At 40.6% G+C, this 8406-nt stretch overlaps 1 long non-coding RNA gene across 1 annotated transcript; it reads right to left on the bottom strand.

The window, feature by feature from the left end:
* Nucleotides 1-5681: 5681 nt before the first annotated feature.
* Nucleotides 5682-7199, bottom strand: LOC121051029. Its single transcript, XR_005804860.1, has 3 exons — nucleotides 6762-7199; nucleotides 6069-6131; nucleotides 5682-5947 (listed from the first exon to the last, which is right to left on the bottom strand). It is a non-coding gene; the product is annotated as an uncharacterized LOC121051029 (long non-coding RNA).
* Nucleotides 7200-8406: the final 1207 nt, after the last annotated feature.

The raw sequence follows: 8406 nt of genomic DNA on the forward strand, positions 1-8406 counted from the left end.
GAATTGTCATATCTTTTGCATAGGACGGTCTCAGTCCTAATTTCCCTAAGGAACGGGCTTAGTAAAACGAGCGAGAGACTTTAGAAGCAACCAATGAGAATTTTGGTTAGGCCTGAGCGTCTGAAACGCTATTTTGAAGCAAGTTGGTGATTGCAGCATCACTTAGGGCGCCATCACCATGATGGACGCCATCCATGAAGTCATGGATAGGGACTACGCCAGCCCTAGGCTGGTGGTGGACGGAGGCGGTGCCCTAGGCAGCAGCGTCGGTCACACTTAGTCTAAGAATCATCTTTTGATTCATGCTTCATTTCGCTCGAGAGAAAAGATGTCCGTGTGAAGTCTTTTGTAGACGGATCATCATATCATGACTAGGATGATCTATCCTGTCGTGACAAAGCCAATATGTGTCTAAATCCAAGAGATCTTCTCTCATAACTTTATTGGATTTAATAGCTCGAATAGTGACATAAAGTCCACTAGAGAGACACAGAAACTTCTCTAAGTTCGCAATCATTAAAGGTAATGCAAAGGAACTCATTTCCATTCTCTACATGCGTCTTCGTTGGCTATTCATAGGGTACGATTTTCCCTAAGAGAGTATAGAGTTTATGTGACAGCTGTAATCAAGGTGCCATTGGGCAAGTGGAACTTGGGCTATTCCATGTCCTTGAATTAATATTAATGGCCCAGCCATCGTAGTCACAAAGTAATATGCTCAGAATCAAAATTGAGTCATAATGAAAAGAACTCAAAATTTTATTCATAAGCCAACGGAGTACATCATTGTTTCTATGATCAAAGAAAATCTAATCCAATAAAAATAATATGGCAATCGCCTACATCTCTTGGAAAATAAAAAGACTTAATCAAAATCGCCAGTTTCTGGGTCTTGATCCTTGTAGTCTTCCACCCTTAGGTCTAGATCGCCATCTTGATCTTCTTGTGCCATGTAATTTGCTTCCCTTGCTTCACGATACGTCTTGTATGCGTTTGCAACATTTTGGGGTGCAGTACATGTTTTGGCCCAATGTTCAGTTGATCCACATCGAAAACAAACATCATTATGGTCAGGCTCCCTTAATCGAGGAGCCATGGGGGCGCGATTTGGACGACCTATCCTCTTGGTGGCGTTACCACCATGGTCGGAGGCTTCGCCTCTCTCTCTCTTCACACGTTGACCTCCACGGTTCCGTGCACGCCTCTCTTGGCAATTTCCTTCCTCTTTAGGGCGAACATATGGACCAGAATGTCCAGAATTGTCCCTATCCTTAGGGTTTCGCTCCTTGCGTCCTCCATTGGGGGCGCGACAATAGTTAGACTCCGAAATAGGCTTAGTTCCCACAGGTCTAGCATTATAGTTCTTCACAAGGATATTATCGTGCTTTTCAGCTACGTTCATGGCTCCAATGAGCTCATGAAACCTTGTGATACGTCCTGCATTTACATCAATCCGATAATTCTTTAAAATCATCAGTACAGAGACGGGGAAGGTAGAGAGCGTCTTCTCGATCAACATCGTATCAGTTATGGCTTGGCCACAAAACTCCATCAGAGACTTGATACGAAGAGCTTCCGAGTTATAATCAAGCACATACTTGAAATCACAAAAGCGGAGGCTATGCCATCGCACTTCTAAATCAGGAAGCAGGGAGTCACGAACTTTGCCAAATCGCTGCTCAAGTTCTACCCATAGCTTTCTTGGGTCTTCCTCATTGAGGTATTCATTTTGGAGCGCGCCATTCATGTGCCTTGTCATGAGAATTATGGCTTTAGCTTGATTTGCTTCAAAAGCAGTAGCTTGCTCAATGGAGAGCACGTTATGACTAGGCTCTTGGATGGTTTCCAGAAGTCTATTAGCCTTAAGATGTTGGCGCACATCTCGGAACCACCTATGGTATCCTGCGCCAGTTGTCTCGAGTGGAACAAAGTTCAACTTGTTCAGGTAACTCATCCTGAAAAACAACACAAGATTAGGGTTAGTTTCGGAGCGAAAAGGCTACCACGAAAAACTATTAAATTTCTGAGCGTAGTCGCTTCCAAGAAATTAGGAATTTTCTGAGCGTAGTCGCTTCTAAGAAAATCTGATTCCAAGAGGGGTTTTGGATTAGATCGAAACAACGATGTATGTGGTCGATCGTTTTCTTCTCAACAAACTCTAAGTTTGGAGGACTCTATAAGCTCCAAGCTTGGAGTGAGCACGAACCCCCACAGTTCGGCCTTTGGTCTCCCCTATGTAGAGAAAGGGGGGTAGAAGAAGGGATGTCGGAAGTCCCCGAGAAAAGAAGAAGAAATAAAAAAAAAACTTCAAAAACTGGAACTTTTAGAAAAGTTTACCTTAAAAGATGGCCGGAAAAGTCGTCGCCAGAAGTACTGTAGCTGCCGGAAGTCACTGTAGCTGATAGGAAAAGTCGCCTGAAAAGTGCCGAAAAATGGCAGGAAAAATCGTCCAAAAGTGGCCTGAAGTAGGCCGGAAAAGTCGCCGGCGGTCGTTAACCGGAGGGTTGACCGGCGTTGACTGTGGTTGACCGGCTTGCTGACGTGGCTGGCTGACTGGATGCCTTCGTGGTGCTGACGTGGCAGAGCTGTTTGCGGCTCGGCGGCTTGGCTGGGGCCTGCTGCACGTGGGCTCAACTATTGGGCTGCAACAAATGGGCTTGGGCTGCAGCAAGTGGGCTGCACAGGATCTCCACCTTTTTTTTTTTTTTTTTTTCTTTCTTTCTGCCGGTTCAGGTTAGGAAGATTCCGGTGGCCGGTTCAGTTGAATTTAGGCCGGTTCCGGTGGTGAAACTTCCTGTTCCGGGTTTCTGGGGTGGAGATGCTGCAGGGGGTCGAGTATGGCTGTAGGAGGTGGTGAGGAAGGCTTTGAACCGGGCAGGAGAACTTTTGCTACTTCCAGTGGCCGGTCCGGTGGTTTGCCGGCCAGTTCTGGTGGTGGGGTCGCCGGTTCTGGATTCCTGGAGTTGAGATCTTCAAGGTGGGCAGCGGTGGTTTCTGGGATTTGAAGGCTACGAATTTAGGATTTCAGGGTTAGGGCTTCGTGCTGATAACGTGTTTTAGAGAAACTGAATTTGGGAGGAATTTGCTGTGTATTCTCATTGATAATAGGGGCCTCTTTATATAGAGGATTACAATGCATAGAATCTCAATCATACAAGGAAAGTAATTCTATATTGATTAGGATTCTAGATCCTTCTAATTAAATCATATTACCACTAGGTCAAGTAACCTAGAGTTTGGGCTAAACACAAATTAGGTTTTCCTTGAACAGTTTCTGTTTTGTTGGTGAAGAGATGAGAGAGAAACTAATGATCGAACAATTTTGAATTTGATTTTTGAGTTATAAAAAATACTTATCTGTTGATGGTGTGAATCGAAGCTTGAGAATTTGTTGATGGAAACGAGTTGCAGAGTGAGAGGAAGGAAACGAAGCAGGTTTTGAGTGAGAGAAAAAGAAGATGTGAATCCTAACCGAGAGATTGAAATAGAAGGCTAAGATTGAAACGTTAGGCAAGAGGAGGAAGGAGAAGGTTCACAATCCTTTTAAAACTCTTAGCCGGTTACCCGGTTTACCGAAATATGCGGTCACGATTACACAACAATTGCTGACCGTTGGATTGGCTGCTTATGTGGCCGAGCATGGAAGAATTTTCCGAGAATAGCTGAATATTATAGACTTTTCCAAGCAAGTCAGAGGCAGCAGCCATAAGCTGATTCCGCGCCCAATTGTCCCACTCATCACATAGGGGCACTTCCAGTGGCAACGAACACCTTGGCAGCCCCTCCAGAGGTCTAGGGTTTCAAAATTCTCAATTGAAACCGAAAATTGGAAATTGAAAAAAGAAAAAAAATATATAATTTCACAGCACTCGGACTCGAAGGCAGCTACGGCAATGCAGAATACGATGACGCTTTGCTTTTCCTCCTCCGCGTCGTACAGCAGTGCTTCAATTGTAAGGGAAAACATCACCAATGATCACTAAATTATGACTTATTCGACACTTAACTCACTGTATTTTCAACAATATCACTTAACTCACTCAGTTTTACATCCGTCTTTCACTTAACTTACTGTCATTAATTTTGCCGTTAAAAACTATTAAAATTGAGGGTATATTTGTCTAAACACTAAAAAAATGCATTTCTAACTTTTTTTTTTTTTTTTAAAAAGACAATTTTTGTTTTCAAATTATATTTAAGTTAAAAAAATTATTTTTTATTAGAAATCTCAGAAATTTAAAAAATTGAAAAAAGTCTAATAAATGTAAATAAGAAATTTTTTTTTTCAAATTATATGTAAGTTAAAAAAAATAATTTTTTATTAGAAATTTCAGAAATTTAAAAAAATTGAAAAAGTATAATAAATGTAGTTTTTTTTAAGTTAAAAATTATTTTTTTAAGTGTTTTGACTAGGGCTGCCACTTGGTTTGGTAATTACCAAACCGACCGAATACCAACCGATATTTTAAGTTTGGTAAACTGACTTTTTGGTAACCGAGACCGATAAAACCGAAATCGAAAATTACCGAAAAAGTTGGTTTGGTTTTGGTAAATACCGAATCTACCGATTATCTAAATATTAGCTTTATATACTATGGTTTTCAATACACATACATGTATATTAAGAAATAAACATAAAATTTTTCATAATAGTATGAACATTACTACATTAATAGTACATGTATTTTAAGTAACCTAGTCAAAGATAGTTAAATAACCTAGTTTTATTGAAAATGACTCAAACTTGATGTCATATATACAAAAGAAAGCTATAATTAGGAGATGAGTACTAAGTTTACGACTAGAAAATTGAAGAACCTAGTTTTGTTCGTTCTAATTTTAATTACAAAGAATTAGTTGTTCTAAAGTTGGTAATACCGAAAACCGAAATACCGAATTTGGTAGTGTTGAATTGGAAAAAATACAGACCCAATGGCAATGAATTTTGTTCATTGAAGGAAATATGAGTGCTTTAATTAATAATATTAAAGGCCTTTTATTTCGAGAAAAATAGGGGACGAGTTTAATAGCTAGCGAAACTCTAAACAAAAGAAATAATTAAGCTGCTTATATCGAAGCATCTGACTTCTAGCTTGTTTGAAACTCTAGACAAGCAGTTACAAAAAACAAGTTCCAACCTTGACGTCAAAAGAGAAAGGAGATAAGGTGTCCAGCCATTTCACTTCAAGTTGAACTCTAAAACTCTATGTTTTATACAAACCAAACTCATGATCGGTGCAATATAAAAAGCACTGCATAAAGAAAAAAAGGGGGACGAAAATATAGAACATAGCAGCATCAGGAGACCGGGAAGAAGCAGAGGGAGAGCAGCGGAGGAGAGGAAGAAAGCAAGAAGGAAGAGGGTGAGACTTTCAACGATCTGCACCTTTTCCTTTGATGTTCTCAAATGATGCAGGCCTCCAGCGATACCGTAGGGTATCAATATCATGCTCCGACACGGCGTGCCTTAGGGTGCCGATATTGTCGTTGAGCTTCGACTCGGCGTGCCTTAGGGTGCCGAAACTACTTTCAAAGCTCCGGTGGCGGTGCCTTACGGTGCCAATACTGTTTTTAGAACTTTGAAACGGCGAGCCTTAGGGTGCTGATATCATCCTCAAGTTTCGGTAGTTTAATAAACCGGAACTGACATAGGGCCCTTTGTGGCCCTTTGTGGATCACCATCCAGACCTTGCTTCCATATAGGGTCGTGATTCAACACAAAAATGATAACAGGAACTCTGTCAACTTCACTTAAACACCAGATATAATTACCCCCTGCATCCTTTCAAAACACCATAGCCAAAAAGAGCCAGTCCCGATCTCCATTCCAAAACACCTATTCTCAAAATAGCCAATGGGTAAATAAAAGAAAGCCTCACCCTTGAGTTTAAATCTTGGAGTTCTGATACTTGGCTACGGTATAGTCGCTGTTCTTGTCTCCGGCCACCTGTATAGCCAGGGAGAGAAGTTGTCAAAATGACTCCAATTCTGCAGCAGACTGTAAACTTAATGCCTACAAAGTACAAACAAGTTGATATCAAAACTAATACTTTAAAGAGGAAGCTCACCTTAAAGAAAAATAAGCTTCGAGAGACCTTTGAGGCTTTGATCATTGCCGCTTTTGTTTGCACCTGCACAATAAGCTATTTTGTCAGAACCAAATACAAGTTATGCTCAGAAAGAAGTTGTTCCTGTCCAAAGTTTAAAACCAAAGGTCGACAGCTGTGTACTTCTGGGAGTCACAGGTCAAGGTGCACAACATAGAAAAAGTTGAAAGCCTGGCAGTGGAATGGCAAAATAACAACTTGCAACACTAATAAAGTGCACGAAACAGAGATGTGTTGAAATGCAAGGCATATGTTAGAACCAATTTCAACTTATTCCAAGAGATTGCAGCAAGTGTTGATGCAAGAAATTGAAGCGGTGCTGACATGAAAATTAAAGAAGAAAAGTCTCTGGCAATGGCATCCATGTGCAAAGGAGTTTTAATCCAAGTTTTGGTCAATGTCAACAAGGCAATCCCAGAAATCCATAAAAGCACAAAGTAATATATAAAACAAAGAATGAGTGCTATGGTGAAGTGCAGGCCACGGATTTGATTAATTAAGCTTTGCATAAGACAAAAGGGCTTAATTAACAAAGTGTCCAACACAATTGCAGAAGCTGACAAAGTGGCATTGCAGACCATCAATTCATGCACAAGACAAAAAGCTCAAATCTGGAGGTCTAGAGTGCAGGAACAAAACAAAAGAGAAGTTTACCACTCAATATGCTTGTGCAATGACGCATTCAAGCAAAGAGTTGGTTACTGCACAAAGTTGCTGATCTCTCCACACCCACAAACAAGCTTCAGCAAACAAAGGCTATAGTTCCTTCAAGATTCAGTGCCCTGGAATCACCAACGAGGGGGACCATGAGGAAAAGTTCAGAAATTTGGGTTCTCCTAATTCATAAATCAAACAAAGGAGTTAAAAACCCTCACCCAATCTTTTGTGCAGAAAAGCGAGAGGATCAATCACAAGCTCCAGATGATGAAGTCCTCCTTGCTAAGAACATGAACGCGATTCTACCCAGATTAGATTGGGAGAAATGCATTTCGTCTCCGAAGCCCTTCATTGATTAACATGGGTATCCTTATTCTTGGAGCATTCCGCCAAATGCTTCGAGATCGTCTGGGTTTGGTGAAGAGAAGAAAGAAAGTGATTAAACATGAAAAAGAAAACAAGGGGCAGTTGTAAGCAGCTGGGTCATTACGGGTGCCCATAGCAAATTTGGGGCCCAAAAGCCTTAATTGGTATAGACCAAACAACATAACTCACAAGCAAAGCCCACCTCAAATTTTTTGGCCCATTTGACGAATTCGACGGAGCTCGGTGCTTCGGGTGTCCACATCAAAATACACAAACTCTGGTTTCGTAAGAGAATTGCTCCGAAACCCAAAATGAAAATTGCTTTTGGTACAAAACCAAGAAAGCTCATACAAAACCCATCATGAACTACAATGGTTTGATCACTTCACAGGGTATGTAGGCAATCTAGTGACCCACTAGGTGCAACCACAAATTCAAATCGAATCCCTGACTCCACCAGTCAAATTCACCCAAACACCAGAAAAAATCACATCATTCCCAAATCACCCAAAAACAAATTCAATGGCTCTAAACCCTGAAAAATAACCCAAATACAAATCAAAAAAATAAATGGGTCATCTACCCATTTAAATCCCAAATGCTGGAACTACATGTGGTTTGATCCCGCAAGGGTATGTAGGCAATCTGGAATCAAATAATCTAGATGCAACCGCATCCTAAACACTTTTCCTATTCCAAAAACCCAAGTCTTCCGATGGGTCATCCACTCATTGGAACTCTTGAACTACGAGTGGCTTGATCCCTTCTCGGGTATGTAGGCAACCCATTCCAAAATTCGGGTGCAACTGCAAAAACAAACAAACACACATTGGTTTCTTTATAAATGGAATCAAAGGGTGTTCTCTTGTAACAAGAGACTGTAATTAAGAGACACATTCTGTCTTGAATGGGTCGAACCCGAAATAATTAAAACTCTATTCTATTAATGAATACGAGTGAAATTACGTTGGGTGACATTTTCACTTTGTGCGATTTTAACACCAACATGTAGTTATGATTAAAAACCGAAAATTTTGGTTGGTAATTGGTAGCTCAATTTTGAAACCGAAAGCTTTGGTTTTGAAGTTGGTAATACCTATAACCGATTCGAACCGACCGAGTGACAGCCCTAGTTTTGACAAAAATACCCTCAATTTTAACGGCTTTTAACGGTAGAATTAACGGCAGTGAGTTAAGTGAAAGATGGATGTAAAATTGAGTGAGTTAAGTGATATTGTTGAAAATACAGTGAGTTAATTGTCGAATAAGTCATAAC

This window comes from Rosa chinensis, chromosome 1 (genome assembly GCF_002994745.2).
Source record: "Rosa chinensis cultivar Old Blush chromosome 1, RchiOBHm-V2, whole genome shotgun sequence".
In the NCBI taxonomy this organism is placed as follows: Eukaryota; Viridiplantae; Streptophyta; class Magnoliopsida; order Rosales; family Rosaceae; genus Rosa; species Rosa chinensis.